Genomic DNA, 21,245 nt, shown 5'->3' on the forward strand with positions numbered 1-21,245 from the left:
AAGACTGTGAGCCCCACATGGGACAACCTCATAATCTTGTATGTACCCCAGTGCTTAGAACAGTGTTTGGCACATGGAAAGCACTTAACAAATACCATCATTATTATTACTATAATAATCAGGTTGGACACAGTCCATGTCCCATGTGGGGCTCATGGTCCTAATCCCTATTTTACAGATGAGTAAACTGAGGTACAGAGAAGTTAAGTGGCTTGTCCAGGGTCACACAGCAGACAATTCTAGGCTGTGAGCCCGCTGCTGGGTAGGGACCATCCGTATATGTTGCCAACTTGCACTTCCCAAGTGCTTAGTACAGTGCTCTGCGTACAATAAGCGCTCAATAAATACGATTGAATGAAATTGGTAGAGCCGGGATTAGAACCCAGATCCTATCGACTCCCAGGCCTGTGCTCTATCTAATAGACCACCTTGCCTCTTAGCCACCATCACCAACACCATCCTGGCCTCTAACACCATCATTTGAAAATCTCTTTATTCTTTTTGTGTTAAAAGCAATTTCTGGGACCTCGAGGGTCAGAGGAACCTGGAGGAAGCAGCCTGGCCATGGTGAAGAGAGCCTGCGTTTGGGAGTCCAAAGGATCTTGGTTTTAATTTCAACTCTGCCATTTGTCTGTGGTGTGGCCATGGGCAAGTCATTTCACTCCTCTGGCCCTCAGTTCCCTCATCTGTAAAACAGGGATGAAGACTATGAGCCCCTGAGAGACATGGACTGTGTCCAACCTGATTAGCTTGAATCTACCTAGCGCTTAGTCCAGTTCCTTACACATAGTAAAAGTTTAACAAATACAAATACAAAAAAAATGTGAGTACCATGAAGCTGGGGAGAGTTTTCTTAGAATCCCAAACTGTCTTCTGCTCAGGGAAACCACTTGGCTGTGATAATAACAATAATAATAATAATAATAATTATAACAGTGGCATTTGTTAAGCACTTACTATGTGCCAAGGCACTGGACTAAGTGCTGGGGTGGATACAAGCAAATCGGGTAGGACACAGTCCCTGCCTGCGTGGAGCGCACAGTCTCAATCCCCATTTTACAGACGAGGGAACTGAAACACAGAGAAATAAAGTGACTTGCCCAAGGTCATACAGCAGACAAGTGGTGGAGCTGGGATTAGAATGGATGACCCTTGGGCTCCCAGGCACATGCTCTATCCACTATGTACAGATTTTACCATCAGCATCATTGCCAGAGGTAGAAGATGGTATTCATTCATTCATTCATTCATTCAATCGTATTTATTGAGCACTTACTGTGTGCAGAGCACTGTACTAAGTGCTTGGGAAGTATAAGTTGGCAACATATAGAGATGGTCCCTACCCAACAACGGGCTCACAGTCTAGAAGGGGGAGACAGACAACAAAACAAAACATGTGGACAGGTGTCGAGTTGTCAGAACAAAATGAATTAAAGCTAAATTTAAGCTAAAAGCTAAAATGGTGTGGCAAGAGGGCACAGGACCACCTACTTTGGCACTTCAAGGCCAATCTTGGGCCTGGGCAATTGAGCCGACACATCTTCTTCCTTTGCCCACTCTGCCCAAGGAACACCCACCCCTTCGAGCATTGTTCCATTGTTTGAGAACCTTGAATTTCTAAGTCTTCCAAGCTGACGCTTGGTCACATCCATTTCCCCCTCCTGCCTTTTGCCCTTAATGTTTTTGTTTTTTGATAGTATTTGTTAAACACTTACTATGTGACGGGGTAAATACAAGTAAGCCAGGTTGGACTAAATCCCTGTCCCACATGGAGCTCACAGTCTTAATCTCCATTTTATAGATGTGGTAAAAGAGACACTGAGAATTGAAGTGACATTCTTTTTTATGGTATTTGTTAAGCACTCAGAATGCGTCAGGCACTCCATTAAGTGCTGAGGTAGATGCAAGCTAATCTGGTTGGACATAATCCCTGCCCCACATGGGACAGGTCTTAATCCTCATTTTACAGAGAAGGGAACAGAGACTCAGAGAAGTGAAGTGACACAGCAGGTCAATGGTGGAGAAAGGTCCACCTAGAACCCAGGTCCTCAGACTCCTAGGACCGGGCTTAATCCACTTGGCCACGCTTTGGAGTCAAATGGGAGCCATGGGGCAGTTTCATGCCACTCCTGGAGTTACTTTCCCTCTGCCCTTCCAAACCACTGGTGGATTAAATTCTAACCTAAATTCTCTGGAGTTTTCCAATAAATCAATCCATCAGTCAATAGTATTCACTGAGCATTTACTGTCTATAGACCACTGTATTAGGTGTGTGGAAATTTTTATCATTATCATTATTCTAATTACTATTATTGCATTTGTTAAGTGCTTATTATGTGTCAAATTCTGGAGTAGATACAAGTTAATCCAGTTGGACATAGTCCCTGACCTACACGGGGCTCGCAGCTTCAGAAGAGGGAAAAACAGGCATTTTTTTCCTACTTTACAGCTGAGGAAAAAGGTTCAGAGAAGTTAAGTGGCTTGTTCAAGTTCACGCAGCAGAACTGACTGAGCCAGGATTAGCAGTGTGGGCAAATGGAAAGAGCAAGGGCCTGGGAATCAGAGGATTTGGGTTCTAATCCTGGTTTATCCACTTGACTGCTGTGTGATCTTGGGCAAATTGCTTTACTCCTCTGGGCCCCCATTCCCTCATCTGTAAAACAGGGATTAAGACTAAGCCCCATGTGGGATATGGACTACGCCCAAACCAATTAGCTAGAAGTGGCATGGCCTAGTGGATAGAACAGAGGACTAGGAATCAAAAGGCTTGGGTTCTAATCCTGGCTCTGCCTGCTGTGTGACCTTGGGCAAGTCCCTTAAATTCTCTGTGCCTCAGTCATCTCATCTATAAAATGGGGATTAAGACTGTGAGCCCCATGTGGGACGTGGACTGTGTCCCACCTGATTAGCATGTATCTACCCCAGCGTTTAGAACAGTGCCTGTCACATCACTTAACAAATGCTTTTTTTTAAAAAAAGCATTCTTTGACTACTAGGACTACGCTTTTCCCACCAGGACATGCTGCTCTTCAACTACAATAAAATAAAGTAGTGCGATGTAATCCTTACCTACAAGGAGCTTACAGTCTACAGGGGGAGACAAGCATTAAAAGAAATTATAGAATGGAGAAATAGAGTATAAGGATAGATATACATGTGTTGTGGGGTTGGGATGAGGATCAAAGTGCTTTAGGGGTACACTGACAAGTAAGTAGTCATACAGAGGGGAGAGTGGATACCGGAAAGAGGGTTCAGTCAGAGAAGGCCTCTTGGAAGAGATGTCATTTTAGAAGGGGTTTGAAGGTGGGGAGACTAGAGGACCTTTGGGTATAATAATGATAATGATTATGATATTTGTTAAGCACTTACAATCCATCACCAGTGCCTGCCAGTCTCACCTTCACAACATCACCAAGATCCGCCCTTTCCTCTCCATCCAAACTGCTACCACGTTATTACAGTCACTCATCCTCTCCCGACTAGATTACTGCATCAGCATCCTTTCTGATCTCCCAACCTCATGTCTCTCCCCACTTCAGTCTACACTTCACTCTGCTACCCAGATTATCTTTCTACAGAAACGTTCTGGGCATGTCACACCCCCTCCTCAAAAATCTCCTGTGGTTGCCTAGCCACCTCCCCTATCAAGCAAAAACTCCTCACTGTTGGCTTCAAAGATCTCCATCACCTTGCCCCCTCCTACCTCACCTCCCTTCTCTCTTACGGCCTAGCCCGCACACTCCACTCCTCTGGTGCTAACCTTCTCACTGTGCCTCATTCTCGCCTGTCCCTCCGTCAACCCCTAGCCCACATCCTACTCCTGGCCTGGAACGCCCTCCCTCCTCAAATCTGCCAAACAATCCCACTTCCCCCCTTCAAAGCCCTACTGAAGGCTTAACTCCTCCAGGAGGCCTTCCCAGGATGAGCCCCACTTTTCCTCTGCTCCCCCTCCCCCCGCATCGTCCCGACTCGCTCCCTTTGCTCTAGCCCCCCATAGGACTTGTGTATATATGTACATATTTATAATTTTATTTATTTATACTAATGATGTGTATATATCTATAATTCTGTTTATTTATATTGCTTCTATTGATGCCTGTTTACTTGTTTTGATTCCTGTCTCCCCCCTTCTAGACTGTGAGCCTGTTGTGGGCAGGAACTGTCTCTGTTGCTGAACTGTACTTTGCAAGCGCTTAATCCAATTCTCTGCACACAGTAAGCGCTCAATAAATACAATTGAATGGATGAATGAATGAATGTTCTAAGCACTGGGGTAGATACAAGGTAATCTGGTTGTCCTATGTGGGGTTCCCAGTCTCAATCCCCATTTTTCAGATGAGACGACTGAGTCCCATAGAAGTGAAATGACTTGCCCAGGGTCATCCAGCAGTCAAGTGGCGGAGCCGGGATTAGAACCCACGACCTCTGACTTCCAAGTCCTCACTAGGCCACGCTATGAAGGGGGAATGAGTTCCAGGCCTGAGGGAGCATGTGGGCAAGGGTTGGTGGTGGGATAGACCAGATGGAGGCACTCTCTTTTTTTATGGTATTTTGTAAAGTGCTTACTATGTGCCAGGCACTGGACTAAGTGCTGGGATAAATACAAGCTGCTCAGGTTGGACCCAGTCCTTGTCCCACACGGGGATCACAGTCTTAATCCCCATTTTGCAGATGAGGGAACTGAGGCACAGAAAAGTGAAGCATCTTGTCCAGGATCATCCAGCAGATAAGTGGAGGAGCAGTATTAAAAACCTAGGTCCTTCTGACTCCCAGGCTCTTTCCACTAGACCACACTGTTTCTTTAACTCTCTATCCACCTTCCACCAGTTTCCAGTACCTGAATCTCTGGGAAACCGTGATGTGATGAAGCAGCATGGCTTAGTGGAAAGAGCACAGGCTTGGGAGTCAGGAGACATGGGTTCTAATCCCAGCTCTGCCACTTGTCTGCTGTGTGACCTTGAGCAAGTCACAACTTCTCTGTGCTTGTTACTTCGTCTGTAAAATGGGAATTAAAAGTATGAGCCCCACGTGGGACAACCTGATTATCCTGTATCTACCCCAGTGCTTCGAACAGTGCGTGGCACATAGTAAGTATGAGCCCCATGTGGGACAACCTGATTATCCTGTATCTACCCCAGTGCTTCGAACAGTGCGTGGCACATAGTAAGCATTTAACAAATACCATTATTATTATTTTATTATTATTATTATTTTATCATTATGTCTCTTGCCCTTCCTCCTCTCCTTGATGGTCTTTCTTCTCCTTGAAGCCCCTGAATCAGTCCTCTTCTCCTTGTCCATTTTGGAATTTTGTCAAGGGTCTCATTGTCCCCTCCTCTTCCCTGCCTCACTCCCACCTCCTTCTCTTCCTCCTTCCATCTTCCCTACGCCAGTGTGTGAAAACAGATCCACACTCAGATTTCTGGCTGCTAGGAAATCTCAGCCATTGTCTTCTGTGCCAAGTCCTTTCCTTTTCTGCCTTGAGGTGAGTGGAATTGCTTTGGAAAATAGTTCAGACCTTGGGCTCTTGATAAATCTTCTGGCCACTCATGATTAATAGACGTTCTTCATAAGCTCATTATGGGCAGGGAACGTGTTTGCTAATTCTTCTGGACTGTACTCTCCCAAGCGCGTAGAACAGGGCTCTTTATATAAGTGATCAATAAATACCATTGATTGATTGATTGATCTAGTGCCCTTCAGGCCAGAGATCCTTTTGGTTGGAAATAACATCTGCAGAAGTCATGTGGACAATTCCCCTGCACTAGCCAAGAAATGCTTTGAAAACTCCCTAATGTACCGTTAGTAGAGAACTGTCTTGTCTCTGCCTTGAATGTCTCCAGAGGATGGGGTCTCCATAGCTGCCCCATTTTACTGTTCCAGCTGCACTTTGCATTAGCATTTTCTTCTAGTATTAATTTACATTTGTCTCCTGCAGGCTCCTCCACCTCCCCAGGAAGTCAGGATGCATTGTTTTTTTTGAAATGGTATTTGTTAAGTCCTTACTAGCATCAGGCACTGAACTAAGTGCTTGGTAGATACAAGCTATGAGCTAATCGGGTTTTTTTATGGTGTTTATTAAGCACTTACTATGTGCCAGGCACTGTACTAAGTGCTTGGGTAGATACAAGCTAATCAGGTATTTTTATGGTATTTGTAAAAACTTTACTATGTGCCTGGCACTGTACTGAGCCCTGGGGTAGATGATGATGATGATGATGATGATAATAATTATGGTATTTGTTAAACATTTACTATGTGCCAAGCACTGTTCTAATCGCTGGGGTAGATACAAGGTAATCAGGTTGTCCCACATGGGGCTCACAGTCTTAATCCCCATTTTACAGATGAGGCAACTGAGGCCCAGAGAAGTGAAGTGATTTGCCCAAAGTCACACAGCTGACAAGTGGCAGAGCTGGGCTGGACACAGCCCACATCCCACATGGGGCTCACAGTCGTAATCCCTGTTTTACAGGTGAGGGAACTGAGGCACAGAGAAGTGAAGTGACTTGCCCAAGGTCACGCAACAGACAAGTGAAGGAGCAGAGATTAGAACACAGGTCTTTTGGACTCCCAGTCCTGTCCTGGACTACAGGATCAGACAGACTATTCTGCCTCTCTTCCTGAGTTCTTTTTTTCCTGCTCTTTTGTCCCGTTAGCATCTCTCATCCAAACTCCCCTCCTTCTCTGCGCCTAAGTACCGTGCTCAGATCTGAAGCCATATCTGCGAATGAAGTGGGTCTCATTCATTTCCTTGTTGGTCTTAACACACCACACCTGTTTTTAACAAAATTCTGTTTGGGAGAGAATATTCGTTTTGCTTATTTTTGTGACATCCCTATGACCCTACAGCACACCGTTTAACCTCCTGATCATTCATTCAGTCGTATTTATTGAGTACTTACTGTGTGCAGAGCACTGTATTAAGCACTTGGGCAGTACAATTCAGCAGCAAATAACAAATAAACGGACCTGGAGTCAGAAGGTCATGGGTTCTAATCCTGGCTCCTCTACTGTCTTCTGTGTGAACTTGGGTGAGTCTCTTCACTTCTCTGAGCCTCTGTTACCTCATCTGTAAAATGGGGTTTGATACTGTGAGCCCCACATGGAACAGGAACTGTGTCCAACTTGATTCGCTAATATTTACCCCAGCACTTAGTGCCTGGCATATACTAAGTGCTTAACAAATACCATTATTATTATTGCTATTATTAATATCATCATTATTATTATTATAATAATTCTGGGTACGATCAGTGCCAAGCCAGGTACTTACCATATTTTCTCTATCGTTCTTTCTGTCATCCTCCACTTTATGTTTTCGCCTTATTGAATCTCCATAAAGGGTAGCAATATTACAAAACCTCAAATACAAGATGGAATAGAGAACAACTTACCAAGCTTTTATAGCAGTTTCATCCTACCCTCCCCCATATTTGCAATCCCTGCCCCCTTCCCATTGTCTGCTGGTTGGATTTGCATAATTTTCCACTCCATCTTTCACTCATTAATGAGAAAAAAAAATCAAGTTCTCCTGGATCCAGAAGGGACTTTTCTGTAGCCCCTCTCAATGCTCCTCCTGGGTCCATGTGGAAGCCTTAATTATCATTTTGTCCTTGCTTAATTTGGTTTAACCAGCACTGTTGTTTATTCCCCATTCCATTTCTCATTCCTTATTTCCCCCCTGAGAGAGTCAAAGGGAACTGCTTCAATTAATTCTGTTACTTACCTCAGGTGGGAAAGACCTTGTGGCTACTGCCTTCCTTTTAATCAATCAATCAATGGTATTTCTTGAGTGATTATTATATGCAGAGCACTGTACTAAGTGCTTGGGAGAGTACAATGCAAATCAATGATATTTATTGAGCACTTACTTTGTGCAAAGCACTGTACTAAGCTCTTGGGAGAGTACAATGCAAACCAATAGTATTTTTGATAGCTTTCTCTCTGCAGAACACTGCATTCCATAGTGGATAGAGTAGGGGCCTGGGAGTCATAAAGACCTGGGTTCTAATCCTGCTCTGCCACTTGTCTGCTGTGTGACCTAGGGCAAGTCACTTCACTTCTCTGTGCCTCAGACACCTCATCTGGAAAATGGGGATTGAGACTGAGAGCCCCAAGTGTGACAGAGACTATGCCCAAACTGATTTTCTTGTATCCACCCCAGCCCTCAGTACAGTGCCTGGCATATAGTAAGCGCTTAACAAATACTGCTATTATTAGTAGTCTTGCTAAGCGTTTGGGAGAGCACAGTATAACAGTTGGCAAACACATTCCCTGCCCACTATGAGCTTACAGTATAGAGGGCAGGTACTGTATTAAAAACTGGAGTAGCTATGACACCTCTGCAACATTGCCAAGATCCGCCCTTTCTTCTCCATCCAAACCGCTACCCTACTCGTTCAGGCTCTCATCCTATCCTGACTGGATTACTGCATCGGCCTCCTCTCCGATCTCCCATCCTTCTGTCTCTCCCCACTTCAATCCGTACTTCACGCCGCTGCCCGGATTGTCTTTGTGTAGAAACGCTCTGGTCATGTTACCTCCCCTCTTCAAAAATCTCCAGTGGCTACCAATTAACCTACGCATCAGGCAAAAACTCCTCACCCTCAACTTCAAGGCTGTCCATCACCTCGCCCCCTCCTACCTCACCTCCCTTCTCTCCTTCTACAGGCCAGCCCACACCCTCCACTCCTCTGCTGCTCATCTCCTCACTGTGCTTCGTTCTTGCCTGTCCCGCCGTCGACCTCTGGCCCAAGTCCTCCCCCTGGCCTAGAATACCCTCCCTCCACACATCCGCCAAGCTAGCTCTCTTCCTCCCTTCAAAGCCCTACAGAGAGCTCACCTCCTCCAGGAGGCCTTCCCAGACTGAGCCCCCTCCTTCTTCTCCCCCTACACCCCCTCCTTATCCCCCCCGCCTCACCTCCTTCCCCTCCCCACAGCACCTGTATATATGTATAAATGTTTGTACATATTTATTACTCTTTATTTTACTTGTACATATTTATTCTATTTATTTTATTTGGTTTATACGTTTTGTTTTGTTGTCTGTCTCCCCCTTCTAGACTGTGAGCCTGCTGTTGGGTAGGGACTGTCTCTATATGTTGCAAACTTGTACTTTCCAAGCGCTTAGTACAGTGCTCTGCACACAGTAAGCGCTCAATAAATACGATTGAATGAATGAATGAATGAAGACAAGCAGAAGAATGGACTCAGTTCCTGACCCTTTTAGATTCAGGAGAAGAGGGTGGTTGACAGTGTGGAAGGCAGCTGAGAGGTCGAGGAGGACTAGGACAGAGTAGAGGCCATTGGATTTGGCAAGAAGGAGGTCAACTGGTATTACTCTATTTATTTATTTATTTATTTATTTTACTTGTACATTTCTATCCTATTTATTTTATTTTGTTGGTATGTTTGGTTCTGTTCTCTGTCTCCCCCTTTTAGACTGTGAGCCCGCTGTTGGGTAGGGACTGTCTCTATGTGTTGCCAATTTGTACTTCCCAAGCGCTTAGTACAGTGCTCTGCACATAGTAAGTGCTCAATAAATACGATTGATTGATTGATTGATTGATCTTTGAAGGGGCAGTTTATGTGGAGTGAAGGGGATGGAAGCCAGATTGGAGGGGGTCAAGGAGAGAATTGCAGGAAAAGAGCTCGAGACAGTGGAAGACGGGGAGGTACCTGGAGGGAGCTGTGAGGTCAAGGGAGGGTTTTTTTAGGATGGGGGAGATGTGAGCATGTTTGAAAGCAGTGGGGAAGAAGCCATTGGAGAGGGAACAGTTGAAGATGGCAGTCAGGGAGGGAAGGAGGGAGGAGGCAAGTGCTTTGGTAAAGGTGCGAAAGGGATGGGGTCAGGGCACATGCAAATGGAGTGGATTTTGAGAGAAGGTAGGAGATCTCGAGATACTGCTGGGAAGGATGGGAGGGTATCAAACAGAAACTCTTTACCATCGGCTTTAAAGCACTCTATCACCTTGCTCCCTCTACCTCGCCTCTTTACTCTCCTACTACAACCCAGATCACACACTTTGCTCCTCTAATGCTAACCTTCTCACTGAGCCTCGATTTCGTCTACCTCCTGCTGACCTCTTTTTGTGATGCTGGGCCCCACTCTGCTGAGAAGCTCCCCCTGCTTCCTCTGTAGTGACTTTCTGAAAGAAGGATGGAACTGGTGGTGGTGATGGTAATGGTGAAGCAGCGTGGCTCAGTGGAAAGAGCCCGGGCTTTGGAGTCAGAGCTCATGGGTTCAAATGCTGGCTCCGCCAATTGTCAGCTGTGTGACACTTTGGGCAAGTCACTTCACTTCTTTGGGCCTCAGTTATCTCATCTGTAAAATGGGGATTAAGACTGTGAGCCCCCCGTGGGACAACCTGATCACCTTGTAACCTCCCCAGAGCTTAGAACAGTGCTTTGCACATAGTAAGTGCTTAATAAATGCCATTATTATTATTATTTTATTATTGTTATTATTATGATCATGGAGGTGAACATCACACCTGTAGCCCTTTTGCTAGGACTGATCCTAACTAGCAGCATGGCATAGCGGATAGAGTGGGAGTCAAAAGTTCATGGGTTCTAATCCCAGTTGTGCCACTCATCTGCTGGGTGACCTTGGGCAGGTCATTTCATTTCTTTGGGTCTCAGTTACCCCATCTATAAAATGGGTTTGGAAACCATGAGCCCTATATGGCACCCATGGACTGAGCCCAACTTGATTCACCTGTATTCACCCCAGTGCTTAGTACAGTGCCTGGCACAGAGTAAGTGCTCAACAAATACCAACATTAGCTAGCTATCCCTTCTCAGAATCCTGTTCCCTCCCTAGTCAGTGACATAGTTTCTGACCTAATAGATCACTGGCGTTTCTTTGTCTTTGGAGTTGACTTAATCCATTTCATGCTAAGGAGCTGATCGCAGTTGAAAGACCACTGGTGTTGCTACAATTTGCCCCGCTAAAATCCTACGGCCCACTGTGCTTCAATAAAGCCAGGCATAAGTTCCTCTAAGCTGGAGGTCCTGGAGCAGGAATCTGCTAATTCTGACATTTCCCTAATCAATCGATTAATCAGTGTTATTTACTGAGGCCTACAATGTGCAGAGCACTGTACTAAGCACTTTGGAGAGGACAATCCATTAAAAAAACAGGGTGGCCTGGCAGAAAGAGCATGGGCCTGGGGGTCAGAGGACTTGGGTCCTAATGCCGGCTCTGCCGCATGTCTGCTGGGTGACCTTGTGCAAGTCACTTCACTTATCTAGGCCTCTCCTCAGTTGCCTCATCTTCAATCCTACTCAATCAATCAATTAATCAATTGTAATCCCTCCTACTAAGACTGTGAGCTTCATGAGGGACAAGGACTGTTTCCAACTTGATTAACTTATACCTCAGCTCTTAGAGTGATGCCTAGCATGCAGTAAGTACTTAACAAATACCATAAAGAAGAAGAGTTAGGAGACACAGCCCCTGCCCATCTCAGGAGAGGAGCAGAGAAGCAGCGTGGCGTAGTGGATAGATGACAGGGCTGGGAGTCAGAAGTTTATAGGTCCTAATCCTGTCTCTGCTTCTCATCTGCTGTGTGACACTGGACAAGTCACTTCACTTCTCTGTGCCTCAGTTCCTTCATTTGTAAAATAGGATTGAAACTGCAAGCCCTATGTGGGACAGGGACTGTGTTCAGCTCAATTAGCTTATATCTCCCCCAGTGCTTAGAACAGTGCTTGACATATAGTTGTCACTTAACAAATACCACAATTATTATTATTATCATTATAGGAATGCTGTGGGACAAGTGATTCTTTTTTTCTCTGATGTGGAAGGAAAAATCCCTTCCTGACTCCTTCATGAGTAAAAAACGATGGTAGATGAAGATCACTGTTAGGCTCACAACTTAGTCTGACCATATGCTTCTGTGCCTTCGTCCAAATCCATCAATCAGTCACTGGTATTTACTGAGCACTCACTGTGTATGGAGCCATTGTACTAAGTGCTTCAAGGAGTACAGTTTAATGAAGGTGGTAGACACATTCCCTGACCACAGCGAGCTTACACTCTAGAGGGGGAGAAAGCCATTAATACAAACAAATTTTCCTGACTCACTGAACGATGTAAACGGAAATTTTCTGAGGGGCTCAAAGCTGAAGGCCATGTCCCACCTGGGGCTCACAGATTTCATCCCCGTTTTACAGATGCGGGAACGGAGGCTCAGAGAAGTGAAGTGACTTGCCCAAGTTCACCCAGCAGACAAGTAGTAGAGCCGGGATCAGAACACAAACCCGGGCTCTAACCACTAGACCACGCTGCCTCTCACCTTGAATCTTCAGGGTCTCGGGAAGCAGGGCTGGACTCCCTGGCAAAGGGCAAGTTTTGGCAACCCTCCCCACCAGAAGCACAGGCTTTGGCTTAACAACCAATCAGCCTCAGTGTAGGGGCTTCTAGGCAGGAAGCGGGGTGGAACGTGGGTGGAACCAAGCTGTGAGAGGGGAAATCTGTAAAATGGGGATTGAAACTGTGAGCCCCATGTGTGACAAGGATCTGATTAACTTGTATCTGCACTAGCTCTTAGAATAGTACTTGGCATGTAGTAATGCTTAGCAAGTACCATAATAATTATTATTGTTGTTATGAGCATCAGGGTGGATGAGAGACTTATGTGGCGATTTCTGCCTGAACCTGATGCAGTGATGAAAAATCAGCTCCTCTCTTCCCTGAAAATTCTTGTGTTGCCCCACCCCAACATCAGAGCAGACTTACAAGCCATTGAAGGCACCCAAGGATGACTTCTGGTAGTCTGTGGTCCTTGGCTCTTCGATTCAGAGTGGCAAAGGCCCAAAGTGACAGCTTTTTTTTAAATGGTATTTGTAAAGTGCTTGCTATGTGCCTGGCAGTGATCTAAGCACCGGGTAGACATAAGCTCATCAGGTTGGACACAGCCCGTGTCCCATGTGGTGCTCACCGTCTTAACCTTCTAGACTGTAAGCTCATTGTGGGCAGGGAGCGTGTCCGCTCTATTCGCTCATACTCTTCCTAGCGCTTGGTACATTGCTCAATAAATGCCACTATTGATTAGTCCCCGTTTTACAGATGAGGGAACTGAGGCCCAGGGAAGTGAAATGACTTGCTCAAGTTCACACAGCAGACAAGTGGTGGAGCTGGAATTGGAACCTGGGTCGTCCTGACTCCCAGACCTGGGCTCTAGCCACTAGGCCAAGCTGCTTTTCTGGTGGTCTCCGGTATTCGTCCTTGGTCCCCTGAAGGGAAGCCACACTGGAGACCTAATTTTAGCCCTTGCTTCTCTCCCCTGGACCTCCCTACAGTTGGAGATAGGGCCTGGACTGCCTTTGAAAGATGATTTGTTATTGTTCCCTGGAGATGGTCTCCCGTTTGTTTTTCCTCTGTTGCTGTGAAGATGGGACCCTTAAATATACTCTGTAAACATTTGTATTTATAGCCCAGATTTTTCAGGGCACTGGAGTCAGGCGGACAATCGAGAAGAAGCTTGGCCTAGTGGATAGAGCATGGGCCTGGGAGACAGAAGGACCTAGGTTCTAATCCCGGCTCTGCCATTTGTCTGCTGTGTGATCTTGAGCAAGTCACTTCACTTCTCTGTGCCTCAGTTCCTTCATCTGTAAAATGGGGATCAAGACTGTGAGCACTGTGTGGGACAGGGACTGTACCCAACCTGATTATCTTGTATCTGCCCCAGCTCTTAGAACCGTGCCTGGCATATAGTCAGTGCTTAACAAATATCACAATTATTATTATTTGTACTACAATCCAAGGAAAAGTGGACCACTCAGAGGGTGAGAGAGCAAGGAGCCCATTTAGCCTAAGAAAGTTTTGTCCATTTTGGAAATCAATTGATCGATCAATCAAATGTCTTTACCGAGTGCCTACTATGTGCAGAGCACTGTACTAAATGATTGGGAGTATACATTATGACAGAGTATACATTATAACAGAATGTAGGGACTTTCCCTGCCCACAGTGAGCTTACAGTCTAGAGGAAGAGACAGCATGAATATAAATAAATAAATTATGGCTATGCACATACGTATTTGGGACTGAAGGAGAGGTGAATATAGGGAGCAAAGCAGGGTGATACAGAAAGGAGTGGGAGAAGAGGAAATGAGGGCGTAGTTAGGGAAGCCTCTTGGAGGAGATGGGCCTTCGATAAGGCATTGAAGGTGGGGAGAGTGATCGTCTGTTGACTGTGAAGGGGGAGGGCATTCCAGGCCAGAGACAGGATGTGGGCGAGAGGTTTGTGGTGAGATAGATGAGACTGACGTACAGTGAGAAGGTTGTCATGAGAGGAGCAAAGTGTGTGGGCTGGGTTGGAGTAGGAGAGTAGCGAGGTGATGTACGAGGGGGAGAGATTATGCAGTGGTTTAAAGCCAATGGTAAGGAGTTTTTGTTTGATGCAGAGGTGGATGGACAACCACTGGAGTGTCTTGAGTAGTGGGGAAACATGAACTGACTGGTTAGTAAACCGGTAGTATTACTGATCGGTTAGGAAACCGAGCGCTTACTATATGCAGAGCAATTTACTAAGCAATTGGGAGAGTACATTATAAGGCTTTGTAGACATGTTCCCTGCCCACAGTGAGCTTAAAAATCTAGAAGGGGAGACAGACATGAATATAAATGAATTATGGGTATGTGCATAAGTGCTTTGGGGCTGCGGGAGAAGTGAATAAAGGGAGCAAATCAGGGCAAAGCCGAAGGGAGTGGGAGAAGAAGAAATGAGGGCTTAGTTGGGGAAGGCCTCTTGGAGGAGATGTACCTTCAATAAGGCACTGAAGGTGGAGAGAGTGAATGTCTGTCAGATGTGAAGAGGGTGGGCATTCCAGGCCAGAGGCAGGATGGATTACCTTCATTCATTCATTCATTCATTCAATCATATGTATTGAGCATTTACTGTGTGCAGCACCCTGATACAACAATAAACAAAAACATTCCCTGCCCTCAATGAGCTTTCAGTCTGGATGGGGAGACAGATGGATCGACTTCTCCTGTGGGGGCCAGATCATATTCTCCATCATCTCAGAGAGCTCCGTGGCTTTTTCCAGAGGAGCGGTCCCCTCTATGTTCTCAGGGAAAGCTTGGTTTGCTCCGTCGACCCAGGTCTGCAGGCATGGAGGGCAGAATTAGCCCCATTCCACGGATGGGAAAACTGAGGCACAGAAAGAGGGAGAAATAACCTGTGCTTGATTTGTGCTGAAATTGGGCCCCTGTTTCTACCTCTACACCGAACTCAAACTCTCTTGGCTGGCTGGGGGGAATCAATCAATCAATCAATCGTATTTATTGAGCACTTGCTGTGTGCAGAGCTCTATACTAAGTGCTTGCGAGTGTCCAATATAATGGAGTTGGTAAACACATTCCCTGCCCACAATGAGCTTACAGTCTGAGGGCGAGCCGGACATTAGTATAAAAAAAATTATGGATAAGGACATAAACAATTGTGAGTTGAGGGAGGGGTGAAAAAGGGAGCAAATCCAAGTGCATCATCCTTGGACTTAGTCAGGGAAGGACTCTTGGAGATGTGCCCTCAGTAAGGCTTTGAAGGTGGAGAGATTGATCATCTGTTGCATATGGGGAATAGGGGAAGAAGGAGGAAGGGGTGTGAGGAGGGGAGCAGAAAGTGGCCAGATAGGAAACGGAAGCTCTTCTACTTCTGGAAAATGACCTCGGTCCCAGACAGGGTTTCTTTTTTTTATGGCACTTGTTAAACACTTACTTTGTGCCAATCACTACACTAAGATCTGGGTTGATATAAGTAAATCAGGTTGGACACAGTCCCTGTCCCACACAGACCTCACAGTTTTAATCACCATTTTACAGAGGAGTATACTGAGGCATAGAGAAGTTAAGAGACTTGTCCGAGGTCACCCAACAGACAAGTGATGGAGCTGGGATTAGAACCCAGGTCCTTCTGACTCCCAGGACCCTGCTCTATCTCCCAGGCCCCTATTCTATCCACTAGACCACCCTGCTTCTAAATGGCCTGCTATATCCCAAGGCCTGTACAAAGCACTGGGATAGATACAGGACAGTCAGATCAGAGACAGTCCCTGCCCCACATGGAAGGAGAAAAATTGGGGGTTTCATCCTCATTTTACAGAGGAGGTTACTGAGGCCTGGAGAAGTGAAGTATCGTGCCCAAGGTCACCCAGCAGGCAAGTGGAGAAGCTGGAATTAGAACCCAGGTCCTTCTGGCTCCCATGCCGTGCCTTTTCCTTGAATATGGAGGAACATCCTCACAATGGGCCTCAGTTATCTCATCTGTAAAATGGGGATGAAGACCGTGAGCCCCATGGACTGTGTCCAACTTGATTAGCTTGTATCTACCCCAGTGCCTTGTACAGTGTCTGGCACATAGTAAGTGCTTAACAGATGCCAGAAAAATCAAAACAAAAATAGGACAAAAAATGCCAGACCTCCCACATAGTTCCTGGGGCTTTGCCCAGAGGAACCAGGTGACTAGGTTAAATCCTGGCAGTCACTTATTCAGGTAACATCTCCACTGTTTCTGGGGCAGAACTAGGAATGAACTCAGGACTCCAGATTCCTCAACTTAAGCTTCATACCTGCTTGACTGTAAGCTAGTTGTGGGCAGGGAATGTGTCTGGTCTACTGTCCTATTGTACTCTCCCAAGTACTTCATACAGTGCTCAGCACACAGTAAGTGCTCAATAAATATGGTTGATTGGTTGACTGGGCCATCACCCTTAAACTGAATAATAATAAAGTAATTGTGGTATTGGGTAAGTACTTACTATGTGACAGTCACTGGATTGAGATCTGGGGTAGATACAAGTGAATCAGGTTGGAGAGAGTCCCTTTGCCTCCCAGGACTCAAAGTCTTCATCCCCATTTTCCAGATGTTGCACAGAGAAGTGAAGTGACTTGGCCCAAGGTCACCCAGCAGACAAGTGGTGGATCCAGGAATAGAATCCAGATCCTTCAGACTCCCAGGCCCAGGCTCTATCCGCCATGCCACACTGCTCCTGCTCTTCTCTGTGAAACATCTGTTTCAGCTCCCCCATCGGGGACTCCAAGATGTGGAAATCCTAAATGCTGACAGTGTGCCAAAGTCATTAAGTTATCGGTGGGGAAGCAGAGTTTTTCCTCCCTGGGGTTCCGGGAACCTGTCGGATCTATTGGCCAGAGTTCCTGCCTCCAACTGTTGTGGGCAGGGATTGTCTCTTTTTATTGCTGTATTGTACTTTCCAAGCGCTTAGTACAGTGCTCTGCACACAGTAAGTGCTCAATAAATACGATTGAATAAATGAGCTGGGAGGACCAGCCCACAGCACTTATATACACATCTCTAATTTTATTTATTCATAGTAATGTCTATCACCCCCTCTAGACTTCAAGTTCATTGTGGGCAGCGAATGTGACTGTTTATTATTGCATCGTCCTCTCCCAAGCACTCAATACAGTGCTCTGCACCCAGCAAGCGCTCAGTATATATGACTGAGTGAATGACCAGACAGGTCAGATGGCAGAAGTGCTTCGAGGGTGGATGAGAATTGCTGGATTTCTGAGTGTCCTGCCCGGTGTTGGGCATCTCGAGTGGTGTGAGGAGGAGGATGCAGTGGGGGAGGGAGACTGTTAGATCCCTCCATCAGGGAAGCAGAAAGAGGAAGCGCAAAATGATCCTCATCGTTTCTACTCTTCTTCTCCCCTTGGCATTGTGCCAGTGGCTGTGGTAACCCAATATAATAATAATAATGATATTCATTCATTCATTCATATATTGAGCACTTACTATGTACAAAGCACTTGGGAGAGTTCAAAAGAAGAATAAACAAACATATTCCCTGCCCACAATGAGCTTACAGTCTAGATAATAGTAATAATGGGATTTCTTAAGTGCTTACTATGCCAGGCACTATACTAAACACTGGGGTAGACACAAGCTAATCAGGTTGGATACAGTCCCTGACCCGCATGAGGCTCACAGTCTTCATGCCCATTTCCCAGATGAGGGAACTGAGACATAGAGAAGTGAAATGGCTTGCTCAAGGTCACACAGGCCCTCTAGACTGTAAGCTCGTTGTGTGCTGGGAATGTGTCTGTAATATTATTCTATTGTCCTCTACCAAGCGCTTAGTATAACACTCTGCACACAGTAAGCACTCAATAAATATGATTGGCTGATTAATTGACTGAGTGACAGCAGACAGGTAGTGGAGCCAGGATTAAAGCTCAGGTCCTTCTGACATCCAGGCCCAGACTCTAGCCACTAGGCCACCCTGCTTCCCTATAGATCTTTCTATAGAAGGTCCTGGTCAGTAGTGAACCCAGGCTCAGGTCTGAAACCATAATGACGAGGACTCATATTTGGGATCCAAACTGGTGTTATGTCAATAAACAGTGAAATGCAAGAGAAAATGCTCCAAAATTTGGAATACACTCTTGTCCTTCAATCTATTTACTGGAGATGCCTTCATGCCCTAAATAGGGTCAATAATTTTGACTTCCAAAACACTGGCATGTGGCATAAGATGCAATCAGCCGATTAACCATAGCCGGGATTCATTCATTCAATTGTATTTATTGAGTGCTTACTGTGTGCAGAGCACTGTACAAAGCACTTGGGAAGTACAAGTTGGCAACATATAGAGACAGTCCCTACCCAACAAATACTGCTCCCATCTGCTTTAATAGACAGGCAAAGAGGGAGAAGAGAGGGCAGGCAATTATTTTTCTTAGTTATTGGGGTGGAGCAAGATTTCTGGGTTGTTTTACTAGAAAATAAATTAGTGGAAATTGCTAATTATTACATCTTGAAAGGGAATTTTCCACAAATCCTTCCACCTTCCTTCTCGCCTAGCAGGGCTAAGATCACAAGGTAGGTGTGAAACAGACCAAACATTGCGGGGAACATTTAGGACAGAAGTCCACAGTGTGAAATTTGGACCTTGGAGGGAAGAACAGTGTAGGAGTCATCAAGATATTCCAGGCTCCAGTTGAGAGTGCCTGGATCGAGATGACAGGATGGGTGGATTTACTCAGTCCCCCGACCGAATGTTTGTTGATTTTGCTGTTTTGTTATTAATAAAGTAGACTGATCGCAGATAATATCCTGCTAAAAACATGGAGTCATCCACAATGACCCCATAAGATTCGCTTTTCTAACTGTAGAAGATTGAAGAGGTCAGATATTCAGATATTGAAATCATAATTCCGAGCCCCACAGAGGATAGAGATCGTGTTTAATTTCCACCTATGTATTTTCCTCCAGCGCTTAGCACTGAGTTCTGCACCCAGTAAGTGCTTTGTAGACAGTACAGAATCTAAACTGTAAGCTCACTGTGGGCAGGAAATGTAGGTACCAACTCAGTTCTTCCATACTTTCCCAAGTGCATAGTACAGTGCTCTGCACACAATTAAGCGCTCAATAAATATGATGGATTGATTGATGCTATTCCTAAAACTTACACCAGTACTTCAAAGCCCTCCAATTTTTCCACAGCTTTTCCAAGTAGGCGGAAGTGATACGTGCCAACCCCTACTTACTTCTCCAATCAGAAAATCTCTCCCTTCCCACAGAAGTAGAAAGCGGGTATAAGTACACAAATAATTAAAGACAGACCAGAGTACATTTCCGGGTGAAAACTGGGCTCTCTTGGCAAGGCAGGTCAGTTTTTTTTTTTAGGTTTTATTTTATTTTATGGTATTACATGTAGCCTACTATGTGTCAAACACTGTTCTAGGTACTGGGGCAGGTATGAGTTAATTAGGTCAGACACAGTCCCTGTCCTGTATAAGCCTCACTATTTAGTCCCCAGAGAAGCAATTTAGTCCCCAGCAAGCAATTGGCAGAGCTGAGATCAGAACCTAGGTCCTTCTGATTCCCAGCCCCGTGCTCTTTCCACCAAGCCACTCTGCTTCCCAGTTCCTGAAACTGGGGTCTGACGCAAATGTGTGAAATTTGTACCTCAGCCACGACTGGTCCTTCTTGCTGGGAATCCCCAGCCTGTCATTAGACAGCTGGGGCCATGCCCCCCTTTTCTGGTATTTATTAAGTGCCAGGCAATGTACTAAGCGCTGGGGTAGATACAAGCTAATCAGGTTGGACACAGTCGTTGTCCTACATGGGGCTCACAGTCTTCATCCCTATTTTACAGATGAGGGAACCGAGGCCCAAAGATGTGAAGTGACTTGCCCAAGGTCACACAGCAGACAAGTTGTAAAACTGGGCTTAGAACCTAGGTCCTTCTGACTCCCAGGCCTTGGCTTTATTCACTAGACCATGCTGCTACTCAAATAATAATAACTATGGTATTTGCAGAGCACTTATTATGTGCCAGGCATTGTTCTAAGCGCTGAGTTGGATGCAAGCTAATCGGGTTGGAGACAGTCCTTGTCCCATATTGGGCTCACAGTCTTAACCCCCATTTTACAGATGAGGTAACTGAGGCCCAGAGCAGTGAAGTGACTTGCCCAAGGTCACACAGCAGACATGTGGCGGAGCCGGGTTTGGAGCCCAGGTCCTTCTGACTCCCAGGCCCTGTAGATCAGGAGGGCAGATGGATTGTATGAACTTGCTTGCCTAGTTACAGATTTGCTCGCCATTTCCATGAAGGGCTGATTCTTTTTCTCTCCTGGTGCTGGGTCAAGCCTGACCCCCTCCATTATCATCCTTGTTTGGGCTTTGTGTCTTCTTCAGAGATCCAATAGGGTTCTTCCATCACTCTAGACTGTAAGCTCATTGTGGACAGGGAACGTGTCTGCTAATTCTGTTGTTCTGGACTCTCCCAAGCCCTTAGGACAGTGTTCTGAACATAATAAAATCTTAGTAAATACCATGGACTGATTAGACCACAAGCTTCTTATGGGCAGGGAATGTATCCGCTAATTCTGTTGTATTGGACTCTCCCAAGTGCTTAGTACAGTGCTCTTCACATAGTAAGTGCTCAATAAATACCTGGGTAGATTGATTGACTTCTCCTCTTTAGCCAGAGAGCCCAGATTTGTACTATGTGTGAACTGGTGGGTAATGAAGGAATGTGAGGAGGGGGTCTTATCTTTGGGCAGAAGGTGTGCTTGGTTGGTGGAGTCCCACCAGGGTTCTAATGCTTTGGGGAGTTTCATTTCACTGTGGGGAGTAACGGAAAATAACTCGGCAACCCATTCAATGATGCTCTCTTCCAGTAAGTTACCCTGAAGGGAAATGTCTACTCCTATTCAAATGGGGCACAAAAGGGATGGATGGATGGATGGATGGATGGATGGA

General features: G+C 45.7%; 1 protein-coding gene across 1 annotated transcript in view; it reads left to right on the forward strand.

The window, feature by feature from the left end:
* The window catches only part of DPF3 (double PHD fingers 3), a 199,708-nt gene that overhangs the window by 67,886 nt on the left and 110,577 nt on the right, over positions 1–21,245 (forward strand). The gene's annotated exons all lie outside the window — the stretch shown is intronic.

This window comes from Tachyglossus aculeatus, chromosome 23, assembly GCF_015852505.1.
Source record: "Tachyglossus aculeatus isolate mTacAcu1 chromosome 23, mTacAcu1.pri, whole genome shotgun sequence".
Lineage (NCBI taxonomy): Eukaryota > Metazoa > Chordata > Mammalia > Monotremata > Tachyglossidae > Tachyglossus > Tachyglossus aculeatus.